Genomic DNA, 12,251 nt, shown 5'->3' on the forward strand with positions numbered 1-12,251 from the left:
TGGGAAACAACATGATGGGAACTGTCATCTGTGTCCCATCAATGTGGGCTGCCAGCATCCTGATAATCCCTGGAGTAATACCACCACTACAACGGAGACATCAGATTCACCGAGGCAGGACAGGGATGTGCATGACACACACGAGAGCGTCTTGGCTCTTAACAGGGTGACAGCAGCCACTTCTCATGAAAATTGGTGCTCACGCTTGACTGGGTCTTGAATTGATGTTTACATGTCTTGACAAATAGGGAAAAAATGCATAAATCAACTCAGATGTTTAGAATTGAGAAGGGAATTGAGTCACCTCTTGTGATGTGTGTTTAATTCTTGTCATATGCCTATTAAGATGACAAGTGTTCAGAGCATCTCTGCAGGAAAAGTCTTTTCAGAAGAAAACATCAAAACGTTCAACTTTTCAAAGGAATTTTTCAATGTGTTTCACCTCTCTTCTCCCTCAGAGAAGGTAGGCAAAACAGGAAAAGTCTGATGTCACCTCTGTGTGTCTTCTTGGCGCTGTCTTAAAAGACACTTGCAGATTGTTAAAACATTAAAAAAGCTCCTCACTAGAATGTGAAAACTATAGTCTTTTTGGACCTAATGAGGACCATTTGACATTTCGGTTAAGCAAAGTTATAGAAACCTCTTTTACACCAAAAGCAGAAAATGTCTCAGGCAATTATTAATTTTAAAAAGTACATTGTTTCCTCACAATGATTATATTTCATTCATTATCATCTCGTTAATTTCAAGTCTAATTGTCTGGAGGGGGAAAAAAAATCAATGATGCAGTAGATCCGAATGAAGTAATGCAGCCCTAGAGATTATAATTGTTACTTCTCCCATTAATCTCAGTCATGCATCATTTATTTTTATACTATACAGTAATGTCCCAAAACAAGGCTTCCAATAGGGTTTCTCAAGGAAAATATTAATTTGGCATCTGTTCCCAAGAGGTACCAACACGTTTTTTATGGAAGTGTTATTAGTGATAACATCATGTGGCAATGGAATATAAAACAGTCTGGATACAATACAACAAACAATTGGGGATAAGACAAGGAGTTGCAAGCTGAAAGGCATAAAAATAAATGAACCCCAAATAATAAACAAAAGGACACTTACACAGGGTAATCAAGAGTTGTCATGCGGTGCACCTCTGCAGAACCAGAAATAAATGTAAAGTCAGCCTTGTCTGTTCAGTGAACTAAAGGGCAAAGATAACGGGTTATTTAAGTGCAAGGACAGTTAAGACGGGCAGCAAAGATATTAATCCACTGCCAGAGTGGCCTATAAAGGCCACCCAAAGAACCTATGAGGCTGATGAGGTTTATGGAGGGGTCACTGTAAGTGAATTGCAACACCCCATTGGTTAAACATTAAGGTCATCCTGGAACCAGACTGTCAAGTATGAGAGGTGCTAAGGGCAATGTTCAATAAAACATGAGAGTAATCTTCTCACCAGGAGTAAAAATGCTTTGCGGTTCAACTCCTAAGCAGCACAAACAGATTTCCCCTGTGAGCCAAAAGGAAGAGAAAAAAACATGGCTGCTCATTCACCACGGTTCGCCATCGGATTTACAGCCAATGCCAAAAGTAGTACTGGAAATTGGTCAAACCATCACATGGAATATGACCTCTGACAAAGCTTATCTTGCACACAAAAAATGTAGGAGTCAGAGATGATAGTGTGTCTGCTACAGCTTCTCGTTCTGCCTCATTAGCTGCGGATATTGGATGGGTTATCTCACTTTCAAAGACATTTTCAGGTTGGAGGCTCTCCTTCGAGGTTGCAATAGAAAACATTACATTTTTTTTTCTGGGGGAGACAATCATGCCTGAACATCCCTTTGAATAGAAGTAGCGAGTATATGCCTTTTTGCTTCCCTCTACTGTGCTGTAAGTCTGCTGTGTAGCAATGGAGGTGCGTCAATGACAGCTCCATCCCGATTTACTTCCGCGGGCCATGAAATGAGGAGACAGATGATAAGCTTCTCGTCCATGCTCCAGGAAGCACAAGAAAGCTGATGGAATGAATCCTGATGGGAAGCCCTTCTAAATACATAACATTATAATGTGCTGTAATATACACAGCGCACGGTCTGTTTATGGATCTGTATGAAAAGATTCAGTGTAGATGCACATGCATGCGCAGTTTGCGCACCATTGAATGTCTGCTTCTATGTGAAGCTAAAAAAATCGCCTAAGCAGAAACCGCATTGCACACTGTAAATCTCTTGGACCTCCAGTATTGCAGTATTCTTAAAAATAGTCTACAAGACCAGAGGGGCCTCATATCTTCCAGCTACATTCAACTTTGTTGATAGGGCCAAGTTGTTGGAATTTCCTGGCAAACGGTAATCAGGTCCAAAGGATTAAGAGGAATATTCTTGTTCCAAAAGTCCCTCTTCTTTCATCTCCAGAGGCTGGTTTAGTTGACGACCCACAACCAGAATTCAACTTTAATTTATGCATCTTTCTTTCTTCCAAGCTCACAACAGCATGACAAGCAGGCTGAGCAGTTAGTCAGCCGTGTTATTAGATTTTTTTCTTCTTACCAGGATGACGGTGAACACATGAGGAGTTTTTAGGGCAGGCACCATGGCAATCTAACAGTGCAGGTGAATGGACAGATATGACACGTGTGTAATCACGTTATGTCATACAAATAATCAGAGGAAACGTGGAGGATGTCTGAATAGTCACGAGGGAAGCAGCTGCAGTCAATGCCACTATGCTGCCATCTTGTGGTCGAGTAGCTACTTGTTCAGTCTGCGTTGGGAAATCAGGTGCGACGCAGTTGTCTGACCATGTTCATCTTGCGTGTCTATGTGTTCACAAATAGCCATGCACATTATTATACGTCAACATTTAGTCTTAACATTAATTTTCCACTACTTACCCTACTCAGGGTCTCGAGTGGGCTGGAGCTCCCAACTGAGTGTGGTGGAATGCTTATCAATTGAAACATATACGCATATAGAAAAAAACAACCTATAATACTTAGGCTTGTATGAGCAGTTTGGATTATTCAATGGAGGAGAAAACATCCACATACAAAGGACTGAGCCACGATTCAAATCCAGAACTTCTCGACTGTGAAACAGAACACAGACTTCACCACCTCCATGTTAAAGCTGTAGTGATATGAAAATATCACACACTGAGTGTGAATGCTGATAAATGCTGTGATGTCATACGATTGATACTCGTGTGGATTATTATCGTCATCTTTTGGACTTCACTGAATGAATCAGAAAACAAAGGTTTTGCCTTGTTTGGAGAATCTTTTTTACCATTTTATTATCCAGAGAACACAAATAAATGCAGATGTTACCTTTCTCTGCACATTGTCTTCCTCAACAATATGTGCCTCAACTGAGAGTGTAAGTACCTTATTTCAGTATTTAATTGCGTTCCCGCACTTCTGACCGTGAAGACCCGAGCCCTACCGTGAAAAGCATAAATGTGAGGTTTACAATTGGTTATAGATGCCATAATATGGCAGCAAAGCATATTTGCAACAATGCCATCCATTCATCGATTTTCTATCCCACTTACCTCAGCTGACTTTTGGAGAAAGGCAGGCAACACCCTGGATGGGTCAACAGTCAGTCAAAGTGCAAGGTTTTACAATGACCGAATTTCTGACTCCACATCAGATATTTGGGAAGTGTCTCATCAGCAAGCTCTGCAGGAGCCTGATAACGATCCTGATCATTTGAATCAAGTGTGCTGGAGTAGGGAAACATCTTAAGCATGCAGGATAGTGGTCAGAGGTGGCCATTCCGTCTGACCATCACTGATAGATGCCCGTTTTGCTGACGTTAGACAATAGATGGCAAACTTGGACGTCCGCCTCACAGTTCAGGGGTCGTGGGTTCGATCCCGACCCCGGCCTCCCTGTGTGGAGTTTGCATGTTCTCCCCATGCCTGCGTGGGTTTTCTCCGGGTACTCCGGTTTCCTCCTACATTCCAAAAACATGCTTGGTAGGTTAATTGGACACTATAAATTGCCCATAGGTGCGATTGTGCGTGCGGATGTTTGTTTGTCTCTGTGTGCCCTGCAATTGGCTGGCAACCAATTCAGGGCGTCCCCCGCCCACTCCCCAAAGACTGCTGGGATAGGCTCCAGCACTCCCCGCGACCCTTGTGAGGATAAGCGGTATAGATAATAGATGGATGGATGCATGGAATACACAGCCAATTTTACAGAGAAGGTCTTGTGAATTAACTCATTCTATCCCAATGACATTTCAATATGTCATTTCACAGAGAGTCTGAAAAAGTCTGGTACTGAATGAGTTAAGTTTTGCATTTGTATTTTGATTTTTGGAAAGAGTGATTTTAATAGGTTGTGAAATGGTATTTTGCCGGCACACACTCCATTTCAGAAGGTAGCAGACAGACAGTAATGCACCAAAAGTTGTTTGCCAACCGCTAAAACACAGAAGAAGAAGACTAATTTGAAGGGAAAAAAAGCATTCTTTTACTGTAATGGGTACTTTATTTCAGTTTGCAAAATGACGAGGAAATATTTTAATCACCAGGATTTTGCCTTTGGGCATTGTTGCGGGGCTGCCTCCCAAGCAGTTGCGTGTGTAGCTTCGGCGTGAGAGTGAGCTAAGACCTCATCGAACACCGGGGCTGTCTTGAACGTGCGCATCATCGCGGAGCAGCATGTGCTTTGTGTGGCTGCGTTGAAACGGACCATTTCGGCTGTCACGTTCCAAATTGGACGGCGTCCAATAGGTCGAAAAACTGGGGCCATTCCTCATCAAAATATATGTGCACGTCTCCTCATTCCCACTTCAGTGTCTGTAAATATCCTGACTGGTGTTAAATGCCTCGCTCATCCTAACCGTGATCAGCAAACAAGCAGTGTATTTTTGTATTTTTTTTTCAAGCAATGAAGCAGTGTGCGCTCATCCCAGCATAAATCTATGTAGCTCTGCTCACTTCCACATTTCCTCATTCTTGTATAAATCAGCCACGGAGAGGTTAATCCTTTTGATATGTTAAAGTGGTCATTAGTAAGGATGTCCACATAAATTTTGGTGCCAATAAATCACCGTTTTTGGACGTTATAAGCAATGAAAGTACAATGATTTCCAATGGAGGGTTTGTAATCGGTCCCTCCAGTGACTCCGACCGAACAAGGTTAGAATGTTTTTTGCCTCATTACCAAGAGGTGTTATTCATGGAGTCACTTATTTCCTAATTTCTCCCAAATTTATTGATAAAATAGAAAATGACAACTATTTTCATTTTCCAGATCAAAAAACATATAAAACGAACTTGCAATCCCGGCCCAACCATCCCTTTAAGGTAAGCAAAACTTTGAAGTAAACTTAAGAGTTAAAGCGGCAACAGGCTCCAAATCAACAGTTCAATAGATTGACAAATAAGTGTAGGCAATGTGAAATGTCAAATGTATGTGAGTGTAAAGTGTTGGAGCAACAAGCTGACACATTATGGCTAGGTTCACACCGCAGGTCTTAATGCTCAATTCGGATTTTTTAAAAAAAATCATTTATTTTTGGCAGGGTTCATATTACATGATAAATGCGACCTCGATCTTGTCTGCTGTATGAGCACATGCGTCACCAAGGTAAGTAAATGTGGTCCAGCGTGTCGGGGCACTTATACCTGTACAGTGAAGCAATTAGGTAGGATGTAGAAATAACTATACAGTATTTGGGGAAAATCACGAGGCGATGCTTTAATATCTCATTTCATGGAGACCTCACTAACTAGATTCGATCCCCTGCTGCCAGCACTTTCCCTCTGCCACTTTCGCATTGGAAAAGCTCGAATACGTATCCGATCTAGGACCACATATGAAAGCGACCCAGGTCGGATTTGAAAAAAATTCAGACTGTCATAAAAAAATCAGATACAGGTCGCATATGGGCAAAAAAATCCGATCTGGGTTGCATTTGCCTGCGGTGTGAATCTAGCCTATGATGTACATAGTACACTCCATTTACCATTTTAATCAAATTCAGATGATGGATGTCTGGATTTTTCATCTGTTGGACCTTTATTTTTTTTTTTACCGGATTGACGGACTGGCGGACCTTTGATTTTTACTGACAGAAGTGTGGTTAAAATTACATGACGGACTGACCGACAGATTATTACAGTTTGGATGGGCTTGGAAAATAGACGGCTTGACAGATGAAAGACGGGTGCCCAGGCTGCTGACGGATGACAAATAACGGACCGTGAAACTTTAGTAAAATGCCCACCTCTGATAGCGGCCCTCGAGGACTGGACTTTGACACTTGTGTCAAGTCAGTGTGAGGGAAAGAGGACTGTTGGAAGATGATGTTTGTGTACAACAAGTATAGCAATTGGGTAATGGGGGTAACGAGATGCAGGTGAGGGGAGACACTCGTGAGCAGGTGTGCACAAGACAGTGGGGAGGAACAGGGAACACACACACGACACACTCAAACATGAAAAGCTCAAGGTCAGGTTGAACCTTTTGTGGTTTCCAAATAAGACAGCTTGCTCTCGCAGTTGTGAGGTTTGGTTTCAAATCTGGGCTCTTCTGTGTTGGGTTAGCATGTTCTAGCTAAGCATGTTAGGTTAAATAAGGACTAATTGTCCAAAGGTCTTAATGGTTGTTTGTCTATATGTGCCCGACTACAACTGATTGGCTGTGTATCCCGCCTCTCGACTTAAGTCAACTGGGATAGGCTCCAGCTCACTTGCGACCTTAATGAAGACAAGCAGTGTTGAAAATGAATGCAAGGATGGTTTCCAAACAATCCTTGTTGGAAGCGTGTCTCAATGACTGTGTCAGGATGTTACAATATTTATATTTTAATCGTGCTACTTCTACGTTTGATCAAGACAGCAAACCAGCTGTGCGAGACTACAGACAGATTAACTCAAGATTAAACACAATTCTCAGTCAGCAGCCATATTGAGCATAATTGGATTTGAATAGGGTGCTCAGCAGTTATTGTTATAGATATTGAAATCAAAGCAGCACCAGAGATATTTTTGTTGAGAACAGCATCTTTAGGCAGGATTACAATCTCGAAAAAATAGACCCGTGATGGACAATTGCTGTTGATTATTTAGGCTATGTGAACTGAAATTTAAAAATAAACTTCTAAACCAGACTATGACCATTTTGCCAATGTAATGACTCACCTGTGATACTGTGACATCATTATTATGTCACTGTTAATGTCCATGATAACACCTTTGGTGTTCATCCATTTTCTAGAGCACTTGTCTTTATTAGGGTCATGGGTAAGGCTGGGTAACAAACAACAAACAAATAAATCCATCCATTATCTACACCGCTTGACCTCACAAGGGTCGCGGGCATGCTGGAGCCTATCCCAGCTGTCATCGGGCAGTAGGCAGGGGACACCCCGAATTGGTTGCCAGCCAATTGCAGGGCACACAGAGACAAACAAAGACACACACTCACAATCACACCTAGGGGCAATTTAGAGTGTCCAATCAACCTACCATGCATGTTTTTGGAATGTGGGACCCGGAGAAAACCCACACAGGCACGGGGAGAACATGCAAACTCCACACAGGAAGGCTGGGGCCGGGATCGAACCCACGACCCCTGAACTGTGAGGTAGACGTGCTAACCAGTAGATCACCGTGCTGCCCAAACAAATAAATGAGTCTTTATTTCAAACATATAAAACAATAATATAAATAATATTCAAATTAAAATAAAGTATACATTTATCTACAGGGGGCAGCACAGTGGTTGACTGGTTAGCACGTCCACCGCACAGTGCAGAGGTTGTGGGTTTGAATCCGGCCCCGGCCTTCCTGTGTGGAGTTTGCATGTTCTCCCCATGCCTCGTGAGGATAGAGAGGTATACAAAATGGAAAATTTTAAATAATCCACATACAAAATACTTAAACATGCAGTTTTTTATTTCAGTTTTAGAGTAAATGTAATTGTCCTGAAACCAAAACTAGAAAAGAGAAAGAATGCTTGAAAATTGATTAAAAAATACCAAATAAGTCCGGCGTATCCCCTAAAATGCCATTTTTCTCTTGTCCCACCCACCCAATGACCAAATTGAATCTCAAATAAAACAGTTAAAATAAAATTTAAATCTAATTTTGGGGTATTATTTGTTTAATTTCTGCCTTTTATAACTGAGAACATTTGTTTTAATAAATATAATAGTTCAAATGACGATTATTCAGATGGTCGACTGGTTAGCATGTCTGCCTCACAGTGCAGAGGACGTGGCTTTGAATCTGGCCCCGGCCTTCCTGTGTGGAATTTGCATGTTCTCCCCGTGCCAGCGTGGGTTTTCTCCGGGCACTCCGGTTTCCTTGCACATTCCAAAAACATGCATGCTAGGTTGATTGGACACTCTAAATTGCCCCTAGTTGTGATTGTGAGTGCGAATGTTTTTTTGTCTCTGTGTGCCCTGCGATTGCCTGGCAACCAATTCGGGGTGAGCCCCACCTACCGCCCGAAGACAGCTGGGATAGGCTCCAGCATGCCCCGCGACCCTTGTGAGGAGAAGCGGTACAGATAATGGATGGATGGATTTATCTATTGGTCAAACAAGGAAGAAAATAAACAGAAATAGAAATTAACAATATGGTAAGGCAAAGTAGACTTACATGCTCGAAAGGGGGTAGGATGAAGTATAAACTTATCTAGCAATACCCTTTACATAAGATTCTACTTTTCCTATAATATTCAGTACAGTATTCAAGAATAAATAAATAAGTACATAAATAAAAATAAACAAGCTATCATTACTACAATTATACAATACTAAATATGAGGTTATAAATAAAACCTATAACAGTTTTGAAAATTACAAAGAATTATACCAATAACTCTAAACAGCTGCTGGACATTTAACATTCTAAATACTATAGGACATTGTGTATAAATATCATTAAAAATGTCTTGCTATAATATAACAAAATGACATTACTTTTTAAACAATATTATATGAATAGGAATATACAGTACAAAGTACACATGTGCATGTTATGTTGGCTTTCCTAAATTTCTATAATTTGTGAAGATGATGTCTTTATATTTGTTTTTAAACTGTCTTATGTTAAGGCTTTTCTGTACATTTATTCTTCATGCATTGCAATGTTTAACTCCATAAATGCTAATACAAAAGCTCTTTTTTGTTATGCGTGTATAGCGAACCTTAAAATTTAGTTGTCCTCTCAACTTATAGCTTCCCTCCCTTTCAGGAAACATTGCCTGCATATTTTCCAGTAATAAATTATTTCTAACTTTGTAGATTATTTGGACAGCTTGAATTCAATTAGATCAATGAATTTAATAATTTTGGACCGCATTAATAAATTCTTAGTATGTTCATGAAAGGTTATATTGTGTGTTGTTCTGATGGCTCGTTTTTTAAGAATGCAAAAATGCACAATGGTTGTAAAGAACTCTTGTATATATTTCCCCTTAACAGTAATTCAAATATGGTAATAGAATATCATTGAATTATAAAGAATATGAAGTAATTTATAATTCAGGAAGTATTTCGCTTTGAATAGAACAGAAATGCTTCAGATAATTTGATTTGTGTGTGTTTTATATGTGGTTTCCAGCTAATTTTGTCGTCAATAATTACCCCTATTACCCTAAATGTATTTTCATATACCCTTTCTAAATGTATACCATATATCTGTACTTGGATTGATTCAGATTTTTCATAGTTTCCAAATATCAGGATTTTAGCTTTATTTACGTTCAGTGACAAACCACTTTTTCTAATTTACTCATCCCTACAGTCAACAGTGACAGTAGTTGCTACAGGCTATCCCCAGAAACCAGAATATTTGTTTCATCTGCAAAAAGGATGCATTTAATAGATTTTGAGACATTAATTACAAATGTCATTAATATATTTTAAATAACATTGGTGCCAGTATTGACCCCTGTGGGATGCCACACACAATGTCCAGGCATTGTGACTTAAAACCATCCATGTCCACAAACTGTTGCCTACTCTAGAAATAGCTCCTCACCCATTTCAGAACAACCCCTCAAATCCCATATTGTTCTAGTTTAGTTATTAATATTGTATGATGTATTGCATCAAATGCTTTTTAAAAAAATCAATAAACGTCCCAATCACATTTTTTTTCTTGTCTATTGAGTTAGTAATTTATTCTTTTAGTACTGTTAATGCTAGTGCTGTATATCGATTTGCTCTGAAACCATACTGACTATCACTGAGTAATTTGTTTTCTATAAAGATACTTTGTTTTGTCACTGCTAAGGTGAAAACTGTACTTATGTATATTAATTGTAAGGGAGCTGATAAAACTTCACCCTAGTTGGACAGATATTGTAGTGCTATTCTTCTTCTTCTTCTTCTTCTTCTTCTTCTTCTTCTTCTTCTTCTTCTTCTTCTTCTTCTTATCATTATTATTATTATTATTATTATTATTATTATTATTATTATTATTATGAGCTAGCTGAGGGTAAAGCAAGCGATTTCATCATTTCCTTCATGAAGCCTGTGACAGGGTGGCATCGCACACTCAGTGGAATTTTATTTATTCCTGTGCTGCGCCCGGGCTACATATCAGCAGGTCACTCTGGTTTAGGCACCAAGAAGAAGAGCGAGGCGTCTGATTGATAGAGAAGAGTTATCTGTGTTCCCTTCTCTTTTTTCACTTTTTCCCTCCTCCTCCTTCCCCCATCAGGGCCCCTGCTACAGCCGATTAATCCTCCCAGAGCAAAGGCACTGGCAAAGATTTCATGTTCCATCTCTGACCTGAGAGTGCCAGCTCCCATCTGCTTGGCTTTGGCATGCACTCATCTTGTTAGACTAAACGTTTTTGAATATTACTGGAGGATTAAATCCAAAAAGATTATCATATAATAGTACCTGCTGAGCATGTCTCTGTCTTCGACCTGTGGAAATGAGAATGAAATAAAGGCCACCACTAGATGGCAACATCGTATCAAGAAGATTTCTTTATTTATTTTGCCTCACCATGTTTCCAGTCACTTTATTTTCCAGGATTTAAAATTTAATTCAGATTATGACTTGAACTGCCACACTTGGTTTGGTTAAATCGAGTTATTTAAGTTATTAAATAAATAAAATGGTTCAATCAGAAAGTCAATTGTCAAGAGATTATGTTAAAAAAAGAAAAAGAAGAAGGGGAAAAAATAGAAAATAATCCCATGTATGAAGATCAGTAATAGCTGTTTTGCAATTTGCCAGGCCTGGAGAAGGGCACTGCAAAACAGTTCACCATCATTTTGTTCAAATAATATGCATTAAAACCTGAATTTACTTAAAGGGATCATCCAGCCGAGACGATCCATTTCTCAATAACAAGCTCAAATCATGTATTTTTCTTTAATCAAGAAAATGGTATCATCTTGCAATTTAACTTTTATCAATTTATTTTGGAGAAATCAGTATAAACCGAACAAGTTCAGAACCGCCCCCAAGGAATGAGCAATTTGGCCACAACACCCTCCCTTCCCTCCATGTCTTGGTGTGACGTCACGGCTGGGACAAATTACATTTGTCCATTCAGTCATTGTAAATAACATCGCTAATATTGTCAAAATAACAGGGATCAATCGGCCCCAATATGTATGTGAACATCTCTTCTTAGGCCCACTTCAACCCATGAAAACATCACAAAATGATGAGCCTTTCTTTCCATGCCTGACCTAAAAGAGCAAGAAATGAGCAGACTATGTGCAGTGGAGGCGCAGTTCCTATCACGTCTGTCGTTTTATTTCATAAGTCAGCAAGATATTCAAACAGAAAGGCTTTTTCGTAAGATAAATTGCTCATAGGTTGTTATAGATTACATTTAAAGTGTTAGCTTGATTGACTTTTTCTCTGAAGTACACTGCCTATCCAAAAATGAGGTGTTAAACGGCAACACTCACACATTGGAATCTGGTGCTCTGAATCTTTCCAAGTCCAACTTTGACATTTTGACTTGTATTTGTCTGAAATTAACGCACAGCAACGTTGCTGTATCTCTGGCTGGACAGAATTAACACGTTTGCCGCAAAGTGATCTCCTCAGGAGCATGCGAGGCTCCTGGCTGTATGGCCGGCGGTAGCAAACACGGCCGAAGGCGGACACGGACCTTCTTGGCTGCCCGGATGCCCTTTTCTTGTCTTTTCAAAGTTTATCCATCCATTAGCATTAAGCAACATCCAATTAATCACTGTTTCAGACACGAGGTGACAACAGTACGTGAGAAATCAAACCAGGAAACAA

Source organism: Filicampus tigris, chromosome 5, assembly GCF_054856515.1.
Source record: "Filicampus tigris isolate MCC_2025a chromosome 5, RoL_Ftig_1.0, whole genome shotgun sequence".
NCBI lineage: Eukaryota > Metazoa > Chordata > Actinopteri > Syngnathiformes > Syngnathidae > Filicampus > Filicampus tigris.